This window comes from Capsicum annuum, chromosome 4 (assembly GCF_002878395.1).
Source record: "Capsicum annuum cultivar UCD-10X-F1 chromosome 4, UCD10Xv1.1, whole genome shotgun sequence".
NCBI classification, from domain to species: Eukaryota; Viridiplantae; Streptophyta; class Magnoliopsida; order Solanales; family Solanaceae; genus Capsicum; species Capsicum annuum.
In genome coordinates, this window is record NC_061114.1 from 175,182,659 (window position 1) to 175,205,193 (window position 22,535).

General features: G+C 32.9%; 1 pseudogene; it reads left to right on the forward strand.

Annotated features, from left to right (window-relative positions):
- The window catches only part of LOC124898014, a 28,262-nt pseudogene extending 15,783 nt beyond the window's left edge, over positions 1–12,479 (forward strand).
- Positions 12,480–22,535: the final 10,056 nt, after the last annotated feature.

Sequence of the window (22,535 nt, forward strand, 5' to 3'; positions counted from 1 at the left end):
TATATATATATATATATATATATATATATATATATATATATATATGAAATATTTTATTTAAAAGATTATTAACCAAAAAAGTATCGTAATTTGAAAAATTCATTGATATTATTATACGGTTGAGGAAATACACTACTCATCTTAATATGATGATAAAATAACTACTTATCTGATTTATATATGTACGAATTGTATTAAATTAATTGGATGTTGTACCTGTACCATACACAGTGTATGTACCGTGTATTTATATATATACGAATTGTATTAAATTAATTGAATATTGTTATAAATATTATCGAATTTATTAAAATTTTACTTTGTTAAAAAATAATTTTAATTTATTAACTTACTTTTGTAATTTATTAATTGTAATTTATTAAACTTTAATTTCAAAAATATTTTTTTTTAATTATTACGAGTGGTTGGTTTTCTTAATAATTAAAAAAAATATAAATCTTTAACCTGACCCAACCCGTAATACATAATAAAACACAAAATCACTCCAAAATCTCACCCATTTCCCGTCCAAAACAACAACCAAACTCAACAAACCTCCGAATCTCACACTTTAACAATAAACTCCAAATCTCTATTGTTCTTTCTCTTTCAAGGAAGTTTCTACTCCATCCTAACTTTCAATTTTGGCTTTAATCCATTTTCAAGGAACTATTCCATCCTAAGTTTCAATTTTGGGCAAGGTAACAATTAACATTCATTAACTGAATTTAGCTTATTCTTGTATCCACAAACTCGTTTTTTATTATCTAGAAATGTTAAAAGTCTACATACAAATATCTTAGTGTTAATTTCGTCAAATGGTTGTGGTTTGAGTTCTAGGGTTTGGATATTTATTTTATTTAGCTAGATTTTAGCTAATTTTTGAAATTTGATATTGAATTAGCTAATTCTAGGCTTGTTCCAACATTAATTTGATTTTGAATTACCTAAATTTTGGTTAGTCTTGACACTTATTTCTCTATTTTACTCATTAATTGTTTTATTTTTTTGGGGGGGAATCTTATTCCCATTTCTTTACTAAATTATTGTAATTATTTAAGAGAAAGAGTATTCTTTGTAATAATTTTACTATTTGACAGATTTCAAATTCGATAAAAGGATTTCTTTGCTATTTTTTTCGGTGACCGCTTATCTCTTTCACTTTAATTTACACCAAGCAAAGGTAAGTTGATTTGTCTTTATTTTTTAATAATTAAATCTTTTTATTGTTTATATTGAAGTCTAGTGAAGCCCTGTGTGGCCTTGTTCGATTCACTAAAATTGTTGTTATCTTCTTGTTATTATTCATACTGAAGTCTAGTGAAGCCGTATGTGGTCTTGTTCGATTCACTAGCATTGTTGTTGACATATTGTTGGTCTTGTTGTTGCTTTTTTGCTGACTTAGTCACTTGAAAATGGTTAAGTGTATGGATTTTAAAGGATATTTTTTTTTAGTGCGGTTTGATTGGTCACTTAGTTACTTAAAAATGGTTAAGTGTAGGGACTTTGAAGGTTTTTTTTTTTCTTTTGAATGTGGCTTTTTGCTGACTTATTCACTTGAAAATGGTTAAGTGTAGGGATTTTAAAGAAGATTTTTTTTAATGTGGTTTGGTTGGTGACTTAGTTACTTGAAAATGGTTAAGTGTAGGGACTTTGAAGAGGATTTTTTATTTTTATTGTGGTTTGAAAATGGTCAAGTGTAGGGACTTTATAGGGGATTTTTATTTGAATGTGGTTTGGTTGGTGACTTAGTTACTTGAAAATGATTAAGTGTAGGGACTTTAAATGGGATATTTTTGTTTTGAATGTGGTTTTGTTTTGATACTTAGTCACTTGAAAATGGCCAAGTGTAGGAACTTTTAAGAGAATTTTTTTGTTTTGAATGTGCTTTGGTAGGTGACTTAGTTGGTTGAAAATGGTTAAGTGTAGGGACTTTTAAGGGGATTTTTTTGTTTTGAATGTGCTTTGGTAGGTGACATAGTTGCTTGAAAATGGTTTAAGTGTAGAGACTTTTAAGGGGGATTTTTTATTTTGAATGTGGTTTCGTAGGTGACTTAGTTGGTTGAAAAAGGTTAAGTGTAGGGACTTTAAAGGGGATTTTTTTGTTTTGAATGTGGTTTGGTAGGTGAATTAGTTGCTTGAAAATGGTTAAGTGTAGGGACTTTTAAGAAATTTTTTTTGTTTTGAATGTGGTTTGGTAGGTGAATTAGTCTCTAAAAAATAGTTAAGTGCAGGAACTTTTAAGGCAATTATTTTTGTTTTGAATGTGCTTTTGTAGGTGACTTAGTTGGTTGAAAATGGTTAAGTGTAGGGAGTTTAAAGGGAAATTTTTTGTTTTGAATGTGGTTTGGTAGGTGACTTAGTTGCTTGAAAATGGTTAAGTGTAGGGACTTTTAAGGGTTTTTTTTTTTTTTGTTTTGAATGTGCTTTGGTAGGTGACTTAGTTGCTTGAAAATGGTTAAGTGTAGGAACTTTAAAGGGAAATTTTTTGTTTTGAATGTGGTTTGGTAGATGAATTAGTTGCTTGAAAATGGTTAAGTGTAGGGACTTTAAAGGAGATTTTTTTTTTGTTTTGAATGTGCTTGGGTAGGTGACTTAGTTGGTTGAAAATAGTTAAGTGTAGGGACTTTAAAAGTAATTTTTTTTGTTTTGAATGTGCTTTGGTAGGTGACTTAGTTGCTTGAAAATGGTTAAGTGTAGGGACTTTTAAGGGGATTTTTTTTTGTTTTGAATGTGGTTTGGTAGGTGAATAAGTTGCTTGAAAATGGTTAAGTGTAGGGACTTTAAAGGAGATTTTTTTGTTTTGAATGTGCTTTGGTAGGTGACTTAATTGGTTGAAAATGGTTAAGTTTAGGGACTTTAAAAGTGATTTTTTTTTATTTTGAATGTGCTTTGGTAGGTGACTTAATTTCTTGAAAATGGTTAAGTGTAGGGACTTTTAAAGGGATTTTTTTTGTTTTGAATGCGGTTTGGTAGGTGACTTAGTTGCTAGAAAATGGTTAAGCGTAGGGACTTTAAAGGAGAATTTTTCGTTTTGAATGTGGTTTGGTAGGTGAATTAGTTGCTTGAAAATGTTTAAATGTAGGGACTTTAAAGGGTATTTCTTTTGTTTTGAATGTGCTTTGGTAGGTGACTTAGTTGCTTGAAAATGGTTAAGTGTAGGGACTTTAAAAGTGATTTTTTTTATTTTGAATGTGCTTTGGTAGGTGACTTAGTTGCTTGAAAATGGCTAAGTGCAGGGACTTTTAAGGGATTTTTTTTTGTTTTGAATGTGGTTTGGTAGGTGAATTAGTTGCTTGAAAATGGTTAAGTGTAGGGACTTTAAAGAGGATTTTTTTTGTTTTGAATGTGCTTTGGTAGGTGACTTAGTTGGTTGAAAATGGTTAAGTGTAGGGACTTTAAATAGGAATTGTTTGTTTTGAATGTGGTTTGATAGGTGACTTAGTTGCTTGAAAATGGTTAAGATGATTTGATTGAATTTTTGTGACTTGATCTAATTTGTTGAATCTGATTGATTGCATAGATGGAAGCTGATTATAGCTGGATATATCAACGGAACAATGATAATAGAATGGATATTAGGGAGGAATTTATTGAAGGTATCAAAAGATTTGTTGAATATGCTAAGACACTTGATGTTTGGACACGTTTTGGGGCTATTCGTTGTCTTGTGTTAGATGTGATGGTATAAATCTTGTAAGTGAAGAAGTTGTAAAGGAACATCTTTACAGAAAGGGGTTTCACGAGGACTTCTTAAGATTGTGTAGTATTCATGGTGATGTTGTGCAAAATAACTTTGTTGTTGGAGAAAGTAGTAGGTCTGTAGCGCATAATGAATATCAAGATACTAGGATGACAGAAATGGTGCACGATGCTTTTGGGATTCAACACAGGGGGCGACTTTAGGAAAAATGTTGAAGATGTTCCTAATAGCGAAGCGGGCAAATTCTATGAATAATTGTATGTTGCTACTCATCCTTTGTTTGATGGGTGTTCGCACTCTCGTTTGTCTGTTGCTGTTAGATTATTATGTATTATGTCTGACTAGAATATTACTGAAGGAGGAATCGACTCAATGATAGACCTAATTAAAGAGTTAGTTGACTCCAGCTTGGAGGTTCCTGATTTTTTCTATAAGGCAAAAAGATTGGTGTCAAAGTTAGGTCTCTCCTCGGTCAGAATTGATTATTATGAAAATGGTTGGATGTTATACTTTAAGGAAGATGCTAACCTAGAGTCCTGTAAGTTATGTCAGCACCCTTGATATAGGCGTGGTTCTAGTGAAAATCAAATTGCTATTAAGGCGATGCATTATTTACCTCTAATACCAAGGTTGCAGAGGTTGTACGCTTCAAACAGCTCAGCTCCTCATATGAGAAAGCATAGTGAAAATAGAAGGCCCACTGGTGTTATGTGTCATCCATCTGATGGAAAGACTTGAAAGCATTTTGATGCAACTTATTTAGATTTTGCAGCTGAGCCACGAAATATTCATTTGGGATTATATGCGGATGACTTCTCTCCTTTTTCAGTTGGTGCTGTGCCATATTCATGTTAGCCTGTATTTATCACCCCTTATAATCTTCCTCCTGAAATGCTGATGACTAGTCCCTATATATTTCTGAATGATGTTGTTCCTGGCCCGTGTAATCCAAAAAGTGGAATAGATGTCTACTTGCAACCTTTGATTGATGAACTTTAAATTTTATGGCATGAGGGCGTTGAAACTTGGGAATCTCACTTAAACAAAATTTCAATCTCCGTGCATATCTAATGTGGACTGTTAATGATTTTCCTGCTTATAGAATATTGTCTGGGTGGATGACAGCTGGAAAGCTGGCTTGTCCATACTGCATGGAAAAAGCAAATTCTTTCACATTACGACATGACAGGAAAAATTCATGGTTTGATTGTCATTGTTGTTTCTTGCCTCCTGATCATTAATTTAGGAGACTCAAGAATGCATTCAAAAGGAATAGAAGGGAACATGATGGTCCACCTCCAAGGCTGTCTGGTCATGACGTCTGGGAAATAGTTTAGGATTTTCCTAAAGCCAACGAGGAATGATTGTACAAGCTTGATGGATATGGCATTTCGCATAACTGGACTAAGCAAAGTATATTCTGGGAGTTAGAATATTGGCCAGATAATTTACTTAGAAATAATGTTGATGTCATGCATACTGAGAAAAACTATTTTGACAACTTGTTTAACATAGTTATAGATGTCACCGGCAAAACAAAGGATAACCCTAAGGCCAGAATTGACTTACCAGAATATTGCAACCTCAGAGAATTACACTTATAGTAGGGGATCAACACAATGTTCTTAATCCCAAGGCTAGTTTTACATTCAAGTTTGACCAAAAGCGTCAAATATGTGAGTGAGTTTAAAGTTTGAAGATGCCCGATGGATATGCCTCAAATTTGGGAACAAGGGTTGATATGGCACAAGGAATCTTGCATGGAATGAAAAAATCATGATTGTCATGTTTTCATGGAACAATTACTTCCAATTGCTTTTATTGGTTTACCTGAAAACATATGGAAACCAATAGCAGAGATCAATTTGTTCTTCAAAGACTTATGTGCTACCACATTAAAAGAAGAAAATCTGGTGCGAATGGAAAGTAATATTGTTGTTATCACCAACAACCTGGAGAAGATTTTCCTGCCAGCATTCTTTGATGTGATGGAACATCTTCCCATTCACCTGGTGCACGAAGCTCGGCTAGCGGGTCCAGTTCAAACTTGGTGGATGTATCCATTCGAACAGTAAGCATTTGCAACATATTTAAATTCATACATATCTTTTTTAAATATAGTAAACATCTAACCTTAAGATTGTACAGGGCAATTAAAAAATTAAAAAGGGGTCCCAAAAACAAACATAGGGTGGAAGGCTCTATAGTTGAGGCATATCTTGCAAGAGAAACTTCTCAATTTTGTTCATACTACTTTCGTGATGAAGTTGCTTGTTCAAGAAACTGACTGAATCATCATCAGGACGATGTGAATAAGCCTCATTTGCAACCGATATCAATTTTCAATCAATCTGGTTATAAGACTAAAAAGACCATACCTAGACGGCTCACTCTCACTGAGCACAAATCAGCAACTTTGAATGTCTTGCTGAATTGCCTGAAAATTGAGCCCTTTCTGAAGTAAAGAGATTAAAATTTTAAAATATCTTATTTGTTTACTCATTCCTTTAAAAAAACTAATTGTATTTCACATGTTGGATGTTCAGTTCATTTAAGACGCAATTCCACAAAAATCAAGTGTATGCATCCTTTGCAACATGGTTTAAAAATGAGGTTCGTAAGTGTATTAATATTTCTACAAAGTTTAAACATTTACATATTCCTCAACTAAAATATATATGTATAATATTTTTAGGTACACCATTCCCCAAATATAGCTGCATACGATCAGCTCTTGAGAGATATTTCTTTGGGTCCAGTTGAATCTAATGCAATGTCCCAATATAAAGTAAATGAGTTTAAATTTTCTACCAAACAACACTCCAGAACAAGGAAAACAAACAATAGTGGTGTTTGGGTTAAGGGTGATGATGATGTTGATTACTTTGACATCATGCACGAGATCTTAGAACTGGAGTATGCTGGTTTTCCAATAAAAAAACTATCCTCTTTCGATGTAAGTGGTTTGATCCAAGCACAAGAGTACATAAAGAGCATAACATCATTGAAGTGAAGCATAATAGGTCTTATCCTATTTACGATCAATTTGTTCTAGCGCAAAATGCTAAACAAGTGTATTATGCTCCTTAGCCGTTGTGCAATGACAAGTCTGATTGTTGGGCTGTAATCAAAACAAAGCCTATAGGCCGGGTAAAAGTTGAGAATACGTTGGAGACTGAGTATCAAAATGAAATTTAGATTGATCACCAGCCAGTGGACGTTGAATTAGTGGACAGTTTGAATCACCCAAAAAATATATTTGAAGAAGTTAATATTGTGGAAGAAGAGGCTGAGTGGGTAGGAGATGGGGAAACCTCCGAAGAGGGTGAATGGTTTAGTAGAGAGTCTTCAGAAGAGGAGGATTAGTTGGGTAGGTTGTATTTATTATGTATTGATGTCTTTATGTTTTGTACTATATATTTACCTTTATATTTCTTGTTTAAGATTAATATGTAATATACTATTTAATATTGTTATTTTCACTTTTCCATGATTTATATACTAATAAAAATATTCTTGTCTATATCTCGTGTTGTTGGAGCGATTTGAAATGTGAATTAGTAACTTGAAATGTTTTCTTATATATTCATTTTGTAGGAACTAACTACTTGTTAACTTAACATAATTTAGATGTCAGGCAGAGGTGACAAGGGTAAGGGAAAAGTTGATACTACGAAACCAAAAAAGAAAAGACAACCTCCTCCTTATAGACGATCGACAAGTATTTATATATTTGAGGATCGGTTTGCTGATGCAACAGCACAACTCTCATATTTTAGGTCATCCGAGGATTCGATACCTACTTCTACGCATGTGGGGCCACTTCATGGGTCTACACCGACTCATTCTGCTCCTATGATCGTGCCACCACCAGCACAATACTATAGGACAACCGTTAGCCCATCCAGACATCTACCATCATCGATACCCCTACAGCAGTCACGCAGCTTCGCACAATGATTCTACTGGATCTATTGGGTTGTCGGATCTTCATCTTAGAGGCACTCCATCTGGTGCTTCAGATCCGCCCACACCAGTTCATCCACCATCACTTACTAGGCATCCATGAGATAGAGATGATTCTGGGAGGATTTATCTTGTTCCATTTGAGAGAGGGTAAGATTTCTAAATATAATAACGTTATTCATTTTTTCATTACTATATTATTATGCTTTATGAAATTACTGCTTGATCTTATATTGTAGGTTTAGGCCAGATGCTGGAGTTGGACAAAAAGCGCGAATATGCATTTCTCGGCACTTCAACGGCTACTGGACCAGCTGGTAAAAGGTTTCAGAAATTAACTGGAAAAGAATGTTTGAAGAATTTAAGGTAAGGATTTAACTTATCGACTACTTATTAACACTTTGTTAGAACATAAGATTGAATATTATATTTTTGTTGTAGAAATATTACTGGTGGGATGATGCAAAAACATTTCTTATAAAGAGGAACTTTTTCATAAGATGTACAGCCAGATTTAACGGTCTCTTGGATTATGCCCGATCCAAATTGGTAAAACCTAAGTGAATTCTTGAAACGGCATAGCAACAGTATCTTCGCCATTGGAGTAGCGAAGATTACCAATTGTTGATGGAAAAAGGAAAGAAAGCCCGGGCATAATCCAAAGGTGGATTCCTACATACTACGGGTGCCAGAAGTAATCTTGCTGTGCTGGAAAAAATGGTATGTAACTTTTACATTTTAAATTGTTTGTTTTTATTTAAATTTTTTTATTATTTGAACATTGATAATTTTTTCATATGTAGGAAAAAGAAAAGGGTAGAGAAATACCAGCTGATGAGCTATTCGAGGTGACTCATCTGAAAAGAAAAAGAACCCGACTGATGAAGATGTCTGGGTTGAAGCTCGTGCAAAATTTGTCCGCGTAAGAAATAAATTTTGAATTTATGAATCTTTTTCTCAAAGTTGATATTATTCAATTATAACTACTTTAATATTTTTTGACTTTTAATATTAACTTTACTTTGAATATAGGAAGAATATGCGCGTCTTGTTGGTGAGTATAGTAGTAGTCGGCCTCCTGAAAGTCAGGGTGACCCAATACCCCAACATGTAGAGGAGGAGTTTTGGGAAAAATTTATGGGTCCTGCAAATAGAGGCCATTTCTATGGATACCACAAAAGTTTTTTTGGCGATAATATTAGGTGTTCGTCCGGCGCTGCATACTCTATCTCTTCAGTTGATAGAGAAACCATTGAAAGAATAGAAAATATGGTTTTTAAACTCACTGAAGAGCTTGCTGCACAGAGAGAGAGGTTTGCTGAATAGAGAGAGAGGCAAAAGAAGATGGAGAAGGAAACAACATCACAAATCAGGATGCTGCAGCAGCAATTCAGCTCTTTCATTCAGACTGTAGGGGTTATTCCTCCATGTCCTAGTGATGCAATTTGGGATGCAAAAGGTCTAGGCCCTCTGGATTATTTCAAAACGGATGAGGATATGGAAGACGAGGACGAATTCGATGATGATGACTTTTAGTTTTTTTGACTTTTGTATGTGTTGTACTTTGAATTTAGACATTTTGTTGTTTGAAACTATTGTTGTAGTTTTTTTATACTCATTTTTGTTGGACATTTTGTATGTGTTGTACACTTTGGAAAGTATTTACATTTCTTTTTTTGTTGTTTTTGCTGCTGTATTTACATTTGGTTACTGCTGTATTGCATTGTTGTTGTTGCATGTTGTATTTGGGTTTTGATTTTTATTTTTTTTAAAATGTTCTCAGAAAAACCGACCACAAGTGGTCGGTTTAATATTAAAATTAATTATTTAATTTAATAAAAATTGTCCACTTGTGGCCGGTTTTTTTCCTCAAATTATTTTTTCAATTTTAATAAAATAATAATGAATTTTAGAATATATATATATATATATATATATATATATTTAAAAAAAAGACCACTTGTGGTTGGTTCTTAAAAAACTACCACTACTTTACCAACCACACAATTTGGTTGGTTTTGTGGTCGAAAATTGGGGAAAATTGGCCACTTGTGGTCGGTTTTCCTCTTTTTTTTAGTAGTGTGTTATGAAATATAAAACAAAGAAGAAAAAGAATAGAGAGAGAAAAGAGAGTGATTATTATTTCTCTTGAGGGGTTTCTTGACGGGTTAATTATAATGAAGGAAAATCTCTTTATTTATAGGGGAAAACTAACCTTGAGTTTTCTAAATTTTCCATAAAGTAAACATTCACTATATATGGTAAATTTAATATATTTATAACATATCTACAATAAAATGTCAGGTTGTAAATTTTCCAACATTCAAAGTCCAAACATGAAAATCACTAAATGGACAATACCAATTTGGAATTGGTCATATAATCATATTAAATCAAGGATCTTCCTTCCCGATTTGCTCTCTTCCATTAAAGCATGCAGCTATTTTTTTTCACAATTTCCTCCCCTAAAATCTCACCTAATTTTTTTCTTAAAAAAATCGATTGATACATATATAAATTTATTTAGTTGTTCATACATGTTTAAGTTAATATTAGTATGAAATTCATCGGTGATACATATAGGTGATATAAATTTTTTTGTTAATCCGATTGATACATATATAAAAATATTAATTTTCTGGATACATTTTCATAGTGTAACGGTGATTCACATGAATAATACTTTTGTTATCAGTATATGGGTGATACATTTGCTGATAATGTATGAGTGATATATTTTGCTGTTAGATTATTGGTGATATATTTGTATTGACAATTTATGAGTGATATATTTGCGGTCAGATTATTGGTGATACATACATTTATTTCAACTATAAAAATGTATCACTAATATAACAGATAACCTTTAAACTAATGCAGACAATATTAATATGAATCACAAAACTTTCATAAAAATTTAATATGAATCATATAAAAATCATAGAAATACAACCAAATGTATCACACATATTCAAATGTATCACATAGTAATCCTCTGCCGCCATATAATAATTCAAATAATAATTCAGATTTTCAGATGTATCACGTATTCGAATAATAATTTCTCTTCTCTTCCTTCTCTTCTTCATTCACTTCCATTGATGATGTCATACTAGTTTGCAACTCCATGATTGCCCCGTTACTACGTAACTCGAGAAGGAACACTTACTTCTACATCGGACTTACCGAATTCAGTGTCGGGGGTCAGATGTTATCAATTCCGGCGTCGGTATTTCAGGTGGACGGAAGTGGTAACGGCGGGATAATTGTTGATTCCGGTATGGCGGTGGCTCGGTTACAGAGCAGTGTATACAATGCTCTATGTAACACGTTCGTGAAATACACGTTCGTGTGGGTATTTCGACAGTTTCGTTCTATTTCTCCAGCTGCAAAATGCTGTCGTTGCACCCGATGAATTACCTGATACCGGTGAGTTCGGTGGAAAACTTTTACCAAATATATCACATAGAAGAAGGAAGAAACTCTATTTGACTTAATTTATTCGCTTGAAATTTGAAAGTTGATTGGGGATATTGCTGATTTTGTGAATCTCATTAATTCATTGTGTAACTGATTGTGCGTGATTTGCTCCATAGAATAAAAGAGAATCTGTTACTTGATACATTTTATATGTATCACCCTATAACATATGTATCACGATTTTAAAAAGTCTGGATAAGATGTAATTAACCAAATAGTTGAGATAAAATGTAATATCACTTAAAGATTCAGGGATTTATGTAAGTTACTCTTTTTTTAAATAGTAAGAACGTAACTTAAATCATACTAACAACTCGCTTTGACCTTATTTTTTCAAATTTCATTTTAGTTCTCTTACACCACCGTCATTATTATATCTTCATCTCATGTATTTCATCTTATCGAATTTTGCAAAATTTTATTTTTTTCTCCATCATCATTTTTTTTTGGAGGAAAAAAGTATAAATCTTAAATTACTTTTAGTTATAAGTTCATTGTTGGAGATAATATGAAATTTTTTATGTAATTTAAAAGAGCACAAAAATAAGTTTAATTCCTCCCAAGAATTTATAAATAATCGAAAATCCACATAAATGATCATTATAATGTAACTTAAACGCCACAAATCCTTAAGATAATGGAGACTTTTTAGATATCCAATATCAAGCACACAACAATTAAGATATAATTAAGTTTTTTATTTTATAAATGAAAAAGGCCAAAAAGGAGAGAAAAAGGTAATGATCTTCTAGGATATATATATAACCATTGTGAATATTCTTTCCTCTTATGCCCCTGTCATTTCTGCTGAGAAGGCCTACCATGAACAACTTTCCGTTGCAGAGATCACTAATAGTGCCTTTGAGCCATCTTCTATGATGGTTAAGTGTGACCCTCGTCATGGCAAGTAAATGGCTTTTTGTCTCATGTTTCGTGGTGATGTGGTGCCAAATGATGTTAATGCTGTTGTGGCCATCATCAAGACTAAGCGCACCATCCAATTTATTGATTAGTGCCCCACAGGATTCAAGTGTGGTATCAACTATCAACCACCCACTGTTGTTCCTGGTGGTGACCTTGCTAAGGTGCAGAGGGCTGTGTTCATGATTTCCAACTCTACCAGTGTTGCTAAGGTCTTTCACGAATTGACCACAAGTTTGATCTTATATATGCTAAGCGTGCTTTTGTGCATTGGTATGTTGGTGAGGGCATGGAGGAAGATGAATTCAGTGAATCCCATGAAGATCTTGCTGCCCTTGATAAGAATTATGAGGAGGTTGGTGCTGAAGGCGATGCTGAAGGTGAGGGAGAAGACGAAGATGAGTCCTGAGCAATGATGTAGTCTATTTTTATTTTCTTTAGTTACTACTGTCTTTATGTTGCACTACTGAAGACTTACTTCGTATGTTGAGTTATGGTATCAAAACATGTGTTTGTTTTGAGTATGTTCTTGGTTTTCATCCTATTCTGGGTTTAAAAAAAAAAGACCTCCATCATTGCATAAATATATAAGTAGCTTTTGTTATATTATTATTCTTCATCTTACAACAAATTTTTATTTTGAATCTCTCTTTATGTGATATTTTTTTCATTCATATAAATACAATCCACTTACATGTAATCTGAATGATATTTCCAAAAACATGTTGATTATTTCAATTAGACTAACATAACTTTACTATAAATACAAAAAAATACTTAAATAATATATTACAAAAGAAATACTTAAAAGAAAATACTTAAAATTGTTGCTTGTGAAATTTCGATACTTGCCACAACATGAAGATTGCAAAATGATTCATTTGGCTCTATACAATACATTATCACTAAAAGTTCAAAAACTTTATTAGAAATCAAAAATTAAAAACACCCATAAGAAGAGGAAAAACAAAAACATGATATACTTGCATTTTAATTAATTAAATAGTTTAAAAAGGATGAAAAAAAAGAAAGGAGATTATATTAATAAAGTGAAAGGAGAGATTGCCTTAATTAATTAATCGGACAATTCATATTTAAAAATCAAGAAAAAATAAAAAAAGAAGAATTAGTTTAAGATATTTTTTTTACTTGACCTTTTTGTATATGGTTTAATTATAAATAATACTAATAAAACTAAATGATAATAATAAAATTTTTTAATAGTTCTTTTCATGTGAAATTAAATTTAATTTGTAGATGTAGAACCTTTTTTAGACGAAAGAAAATAACTTGTAAATCCATACACTATTTTGATCACTAAATCTTTATGAGAAAGATAATGATATATTTATTGGGTAAACAACATAAATTCCAACACTTTACTACCTAATTACTCTCTCTCCCTACTTTTATAATAATTACATAAAATCTCTAATATGATACATTAGTTAACGTCATGATCATTAGTTTATGATGCATTAATAAATCTTTAATTATGGTTAAAAATGGAAAGATACGATAATTAAGCCTACAATTGAGTAATTAATGCGTTTAATTAAAAAAATTACTTTTTAAATTACCTAATATACGTCATTTAATAACTTATGATAAAAAATATCATAAGTTTTCCTATTATGTAAAAACTTATGATATATTGTATTATGATAACAAATATCTCATTTATTAACATTGAGTTCATGATACACTACAATTCACGAGGCCCACATAAGTTTTTCCACAAGTATATTTTATAGTAATTTTGTTATTTCACTTCTACTTAGTTATTATAAGTCATTTAACACATGTCTGCTTCACTATTTCAATCATGATTTTATTATATCACTCCTAATTAATTATTATGGTCATTTAAACATTAAAAAATTAAAAATATTTCATAAAAAAGATAAAATAAACACAAAATGATATGTCAACATAAATTTTTTTATTGACTTTTATTATATCATCCCTAATTAATTATTATAAGTCATTTACATATTAAAATTAATAATATTTAATTAAAAAAGTAAAATAGACATTTATGACATGTCTTCTTCAGCTGCTTCAACCGTAATTTTATTAAATATCACCCCTAATTAATTATTATAAGACATCTACGTATTAAAACAAATAATAGTATTTAATAAAAAAGGTAAAATAAATATAAAATGATAAGTTAACTTTTGATGTTTTAAATTAACTTGACGTCTTATATGAGGTCTACTTAAAAAAAAATTTCACAAGTATTTCTTATAGTAATTTTGTTATATCACTTTTAATTAGTTGTTGTAATTCATTTAAGACATGTCTGCTTCGCTGCTTCAATCATCTTGTTACTATATCACTCTAGTTAATTTTTATGGTCATCTAAGCATTATGCCACTTAAATTGAAATAGAAGAATTTTTTTTATAAATTATAATAATTAAAAACTTAAATTTTTTAAAAAATGTAATTAAATATCAATGCCCCAAAAGTTTGGACAAAGAGAGTAACATATATTATTTAAAAATTACATAAAAGGATATTATAAATTATAATAGTTAACTGCTTAAAATATCTAAAAAAAAAAAGATTAATTTGTTACATATTTCAAAAAAATAATTAAAAAAATACTACAAATCACAATAAGTAACAACTTAAAAAATTTAAAAGATATAAAATATATGATTAACTCATGAAGCAGATGATACTATTGTTGTGGTCGTTTCCCAAAGTAATTATTGTTTCAATGTGAGTGACAGGGTGATAAGGTTTATGCTATTTAAGAATAATCTAGTATATAGCAATCTAAAGTGATCATATTTTGTTATGTGCATGGTTGAAGGAAATATTTTGAAAATAACAATTTTATGAAAAATGGATAACTATTTATCTGACGAAATGGTAGATAAATTTAAAATACTCGTTTTATATGTACTTAAGGATATAGAAATAGTAGATATAAGAAAAATTATATTGGAAAAAATATTTGATAGATATTTTATGACTAGAATTAATTATATACCACACCTACCGAACTACTCTTATAAATACTAACATACCAAACCCACACACTAACTATGATAAATTATGTATATTTAGAATTTTGGAAAATAGATATAAAATATATACAATTTCAATAAATATCCCTCAATAAATATCCTGTAGTAATTGGCTAAAACCAAAAAGTTTTGAATGTTGAATGGAGTAATGAGCCTAGGCTAGCACTTCACTGCATATATTTTTTAGGGTCTACATAAATACCTTCACTCAAAATCACATGCCCCAAAAAGGTAACCGACTCTAACCAAGATTCACACTTACTAATTTTGCAAACAACTGGCGATCTTTGAGGGTCTGAAACACTATCTCCTCAAGTGGTTTGCATGTTTCTCCTCACTCTGGGAATAGACAAGTATGTCATCTATGAAGACAATGACAAACATGTCTAAATACTTCTTGCAAACCCTGTTCATTAAGTCCATAAAGGTTGCAGAAGCACTTGTTAGTCCAAAATACATAACCACAAACTAAAAGAGATCATACTAAGTTCTAAAAATGGTCTTTAGAATGTCACATTCTCTGACCTTCAACAAATGATATCTCGATCGGAGATTAATTTTTAAAAACCAACGAGCACCCTAAAGTTGGTCAAACAAGTCATCAATTTTGGGGATGGTGTACTTGTCCTTGATGGTGGCCTTATTTAACTATAGCCTATACACATTCCGAGAGTACCATTTTTTTTGCGCATGAATAGGATTGGAGCACCCTATAGAGAAACACTGGGTACATTGAACCCCTTATCTAGGAGATCCTTAAGTTGTTCCTTTAACTCTTAAAGTTAGTTAGAGCCACCTAATAGGAGAAATGAAAAAGGGTTCGGTATCTGAGAGTAGATCAATCTCAAATTTGATTTCTCTATCGGGAGGTACCCTGGGAAGATCATCTGGAAATACTTCAGGAAACTCATTAACCACACAAACTAATTGACTGACTAGGGTCTCAGACTTAGTACCTTTAACCTAAACCTAGCAATAAATACACCCTTTTGATATTAAATTTATAGATTTAAAATAGGATATAAAATGACCATTAGGAGTTACTAAACTATCCTCCCATTAGAGGACTAAATCATTAGAAAACTGAAAGTTCACTACTCGGGTGCAACAATCAATTGAAGCATAGCATAAATAGAGCCAATCCATGCCTAGAATAAAATAAAAATCTATCATCGCTAGCTCTATTATGTCTTCTAAAGTAATCCTAAGGAGTATTGTAATAGGGAACTTTCTATGTACTTGTCAAGCAACAACTGACGTACTAATGAAAGTGGAAATTGAAAAAGATTTAGAAAGACTCTATGGACTTACACCAAAGTTCACAGCAGTAAGTGGGGTTATAAAAGATATGGTTTACCCCATATCTAACAACACATAAATATCAATATGAAAGACACAAAGCATACCAATGACTACATCTAGGAAGATCTCATATTCATGATGGAAAGGTAGAGCATAAAATTGGTTCTGAAACTAACCGCCACTGATATTGGATGATGTGACCTAATATAGAACTGGGCGGCCTGACTGAGCTACTGAAGTGGTGAATGAGCCTGAGGGTGAGCATCTCTAGTTCCCTGCTTAGCAAAAGGGCATTCCTTGATCCTATGGCTTAGCTTACCACAACCATAACAACCATCTCTAACCATAGAGCACTAAACAAAATGACTTCTACCATACTTCTTACAGGAAAGACAAACACATTCCTCGAAAATAATACCATTAGATCTAGTGTCTGATGCTCGACCCTACTTCTCTTGCTTAGTCCTGAGTGTGGGGAAACTGACTGAAGACAGTGTGGGTGCTGACGAATGGCTTTGAAACTGAGAATGATTTCCCCTCTTATCTTATGCTGACCATAATCAAATTGTTTGGTCCTCATCTTCTTAGTTTACCTCTCCCCTTCCTTTAGTTTATCAGCCTTAATCTGCTAAGCATAGGTCATCACACGAGCAATATTTATATCCCCAATCAACATGGTAGTCCTATACTCCTTTACCACCAAGTCAAAACTTCAGTGACACATTTACTATACGAGCCCTAGAATCTAACAAAACTCTATTGCATACTTAAAAAGCTGAGTGAACTTAAGACATAATTCCCCCACCGACATAGAACTCTGCCTGAGTTCATGAACTTAGTAAGGGAGACATTCTTATTCAAAGGGTCTGCAGGTGGTGGCATACTTAGGTGGTCCCCATTTCTACGTACGTAAGCTCTCCGGGGAGGCATTCTCTGTCACATGAAAGCATGAGTTAGAGTAGATAGAGATAGCTTCAAAGCATAATAGTGATCATGAATGAAGGGATAGTTCCTATTATATTTCATAGCCTCTTGATAATACGTGTGGCGCGCTTCACACCTATGATCAAGACTCTACGTAATATGGTTTGTCAGACTCCCGAGGACTCTTAAAATCTTAGACTCTAATACCAACTTTGTAACACTTCGAGACTACCTTATAGACATCACACGGTTCTTAGGACTATAAGTAACCCAAAGCTAACCCATGGTACACCCTTAGAAATGAATAAGAAATCATTTATATGGACATAAGCTGAAACTTTAACTTATAAACTAAAATTTACTTGGAATATCAATCTCGAGTAAAACAAGATAAAATAAGCAATAATTGAAATTTTTAATGTCTAAAAGAAGACAACTGACAGGTTCTGACAAGCCTCTAAATATTGAAGAGCCACTGAGACAGACCCCAATTAGCCCAAATGAAAATATAAAGTTTGAACTTATACTTATAAGCTGAACAACTGGAATAACCATCTTCTTAACCCTTGAAACATAAGGACTTACCAACTGATAGGATGTAAGAGATGGTGATCGTGGTTAATCATATTGTTATGGATGAACACCAGAACCTACATTATGAAATAATGTAGCCACACAGATATGTATGTGGTCAGTGCTTCTAGAATGTCCTGAGTATGTAGGGGTGAATGTAATAAGTAAATAGATATAAATCATAAGCTTTAAACATGCATGCTAAGTATAAATAGACCCATCATGATCATGAAGAACATCGAAAAAAAATTTTCTTAAAGAATAATAAATGAATACACAACTTTGATGAGTCATTACAATTAGTTTCTAAAATTATCTTTTATTATTGGACAATCTTATAACCGACATAAATCATGTGAGCTGGTATGGAGGCCAATATCTTACCCACGTTGGAGGAAGTTGTTCTATACCTTGCCATCAATAAAGAATCTTAACTAGATTGATCATTAAACTGAGAACAATTGGGTTAAGGAAGACACTCTCTGGTAAGGCCCCTTAAATTTATGATGGCACATAGGTTCTGAAAAATAAGATGCGCTAAATCCACATTCCCCTCTGCACTAAATACTACTCCCAAAACTTACTAATGTTTATACCTTATAAAATTCACAGTGAAATAAGCATATAGGTTTATAAGTCTGAAAATCAATCATGCTTTTGTTGCTAAATCTTGTTCTTAAATAACCGTGTGAATTTTCTATCACATTAGAGATCATAAGATCAAAACTAAAACTTTAATGATGTAGTAATGCTATGTAACTTAAATAGTGAGCTTAAGTTTCTTGTGAAAGGAGTAAATCATGCTAAATCATGTATACCTCTTTTCACTGACGGAATTTCATGTCAACATATAAAACTCAATTCATAAGATCAATTTCATGGACAAAACACAAGTAAATATGAAATCTTGTGTTAAATAAAGTTTAACTCGTGAGAAAACACCATAATTTCAAAGCATAAGAAAAGTAGCTATGAATCCTACTCATTAGGGGATGACCCGGTTCATACCTACTCCGTAGGTGTCGGGGAGGGGGGGACCACTCCGGACCTGACCTACGCGCCCTCACCCCAGCTTCGCTGGAGGGGCATTTTGAAACTCCGACCCTGGCACACCACGGTAAGCAAGCTTACCGCTGAGCCAAGGCCATCCCTCAAATGAATCCTACTCATTAAATTCTTAAATTCAAGTAAAAATTAAATTTTTAGTCACAAGGATGCAAGATAATCCTTGTTCAACTCCACATACCTGAACTTCATGAATTTTCTTTGAATGAAACTAGAATTTGAGCCTGGGAGATGGAATTACGAGAGAAACCTTTCCTTTTGAGTTTCTTGAAAGCTTAGGAGGAAATGGAATAGTGTAATTGGGTTATGGGGCGAGGGAATATACTTTAGTATAAGTTGTTGGAGTAATTAGGACATAAAATACAAAAATACCCTTGAAAAAACTAAAGGGGAAATGGAATTTAGGTGTCGCTGTGATAACTAGCGTGACATGCCCTTAATATGATAACTAGCCGGTGTGGCACGCCCTTAACGCGCTATGTCACTGGTTTTCAAAGAAGGGTGTGTCATGCCTCTGTGGCACGCTCTAATCACGGACCCTTACTAATTTAGGGTCTCGAAATTCCCCAAAACGCGTTCCACAAATTTTGAAAAACTTTCTACTGGTCCCGCTAACATTCCTTATCATTATTCAATTCAGAATTTCCTTAAAACACATGATATCTATCAAACTAAAATCATAAAGATTTTGGGGTTTAACGTACTTATATAAAGATGTCATATTGTAATACCTCGGGAAATTTTTCGTTGAAATTTTGTGCGTAAATGTGTTGGGTTCTATCTTCTAGAATGAATTATAAATTTTTCCGTGCGGAATATCTTAGATTATGATCCATCATTGTATAGATTATCAAATAATCTTTCTAACTATATGTGGATCATCCAAAACGGACACCAGAGCGACGAGTTATGAACATTACGATTGAACCGTGAATAGTAGTGAACAGTAAAACATGCAGGAAAAGGTACTGAGGCCTGGCGTATTTTTGCTCCAACTTTAAATGATCATAAATCCTTGTAGATAATGATCTGGGTGATCTACTATATATCAACAGAAATATCTGTGAGTCCTCTTTCTAATGAAATTAGTTTCATCCAATTTGTCTATCGAAGCAAAAAGTTATGGTCGATCTACTTCAGCCTATCAAAAGTAAATTTTTGGGTCAACTTCAAAAGATCATAACTCCTCGTACACAATGATCTTGGTGAGATACTATATATCAATGAAAAGGTATGAGAGTCCTCTTTCTAATGAAATTAGTTTCATCTAATTTGGATATCGGAGTAAAACGTTATGGTTGATCTACTTCAAACTATCAAAACAGTCCATCAAAGGACAGATTCGAGAATTATTTAATTTTTAGGGGCTTTTTGGTTATTCCCCCTCACCCAAAATCCGTCCAAAGCCTATATTAAAGCCTATTAGAAGCATTATATGTTATATTTCATTAAATTCCCTCAAAAATAAAACCCTAAGCTCCTACGTCCAACTTCAAGAACCTCCAAAGTTCACCATTAATTCTGCAAATTTATTTAAGATTCCAAGTTCCTAGTTCAAGAACTTCAGGAACATCCAGAGTTCACCATTAATTCTACAAATTTATTCAATATTCCAAGTTCCTAGTTCAAGAACTCCAAGAACCATCATTCAAAGGCACAATTAACATCTCAAAAATGAGTATCGATCTAAAGTTTATCATTCAAGGTATGTGGGGTTTTTCAACAAGAATTCTCTTTCGTTCTTGTGCCCAAAAGTAATTTTCTTTACAAAGGTATGATTTTTATTTGATTTTTATGAATTTGAAGCATGAACCCATATCTTATGATGATTATTATGAAATCTTGATGTTTATGATTTTGAAAGATGAATTTACATGTGTGGAGATATAAAGCAAGAATCTTGAATGATATTTAGCATGATTTTGATATTTGGGTCATGAATTCCCATTGGAAATTGAGTTTTTTTTGAGAAAGTGTGTGTTATAAGTACGTTGATTTTGAATATTTGAGATATTTTAAATGATTTGACCTTTTGGTCTTAATGGAGTTATTTTGAACTCGAGTGTGAAAGAAATCCACAACGTGGTTGATTTTGATAGATGGGAAGCATGATGGCTCCCGATGTATATTTATATATTACTGAAATAGTTTTGTTGTAGATTATCTTTGAAATGATCTGAGCTAAGTCTACGAGAAATCTTTAGCACCGAGTGGGAGGTATAAAGCGACCTTACTTCCCTAGAACTACGTTCCCCCGTAGGAGTGAGCCTGAGGTTGATTTATATAGTGATCACTAGTTTATGTGGATTTGATATCGATAGTCCTACTCCGATGGCAAGGATAGGACGGTTCTCGCCAACGTGGGTTGTATGTTGGACTCCATGTAGCTCACATGGTTTATGTCGGTTAGAGGATCTCCCAGTGTGTGTGTTTTTCTTGTGTCTATGGTGAATGGTGAAGTGATTTGAAAGTGGAATTGTGAAAGTTACTCTTTTGAAAGATTTAAATGATATTTACATTATGAGAATTGATATTCTTGATGAACTAAAAGTGATTGACAAATTATATGATGACTCACATGTGTTATTATACTTATTTCATCCTCTCATGATTATGATGATTTTCTTCGGGCTATGTGAGTCTTTCATACATTCTGCATATTTCTTATAAATATTTATGATGATGATATTTATAAAACTGCATACACCCCCATATACTCAGTTCCTTTCCATGGTACTGACCCACATCTTCGGATGTGGACTGCATTTTCTCAGAATGTAGGTTTAGGTGCTCAGTTCCAGGTTTCACAGTGATTCTTCGGGCAAGCTGTTCTACATCCTTTGTTGTGGTGAGTCCTCATGTTCCGAGGATGTGATTTCTGATGTTGGTTTCACGGAATTGTTTACATTTGATAACTGAGTATGAGTCAGTTGGGTCATGTCTTAATGGCTCGCTGGTTTTATTGATTTTCTTAGAGGCTTGTCAGACTAGTATAGATGTTGGGAGTTGACTAATAAGTCATATTTTGTTATCTTTCTGAAATTCTTTTATTTTGGATAATGATTACTCTGTTGATATTTGAGGGTTATTTATGGAAACCCCTTTGATTCATGTTGAACTAAATGAAAATGGCTGAAAGGGTTAGCTTGGGGCTACTTATAGCCTCAAGCACCGTGTGATGCTCCGGGACCCATTTTCGGGGCGTTACAAACTTGGTATCAGAGCCTAAGGTTTTAAGGTGTCCTAGGAAGTCTAACAAGCCACGTTAAGTAGAGTCTTGATCATCGGTGTGTAGCGCGCCACATCTATGAGCAAGAGGCTACAAGACGTTTTAGGAAAAAGTATGATTCTTTCTTTCAGAAGTCTATCGTGCTTAAAGTATCTCTCTCTGCTATTGATTTGTGCTCTTCTCTTTCAGAAATATGCCTCCATGTCGAGCAAGAAGAAATAATGATGGTCAGCAACCCCAACCCCCTGACCCATTGAATGAAAATGTGTCTCATGCTGAATTTCGGGCAACCTTTCAGGCGCTGGCCCAAGCTGTTACTGCAAATGTTCAGG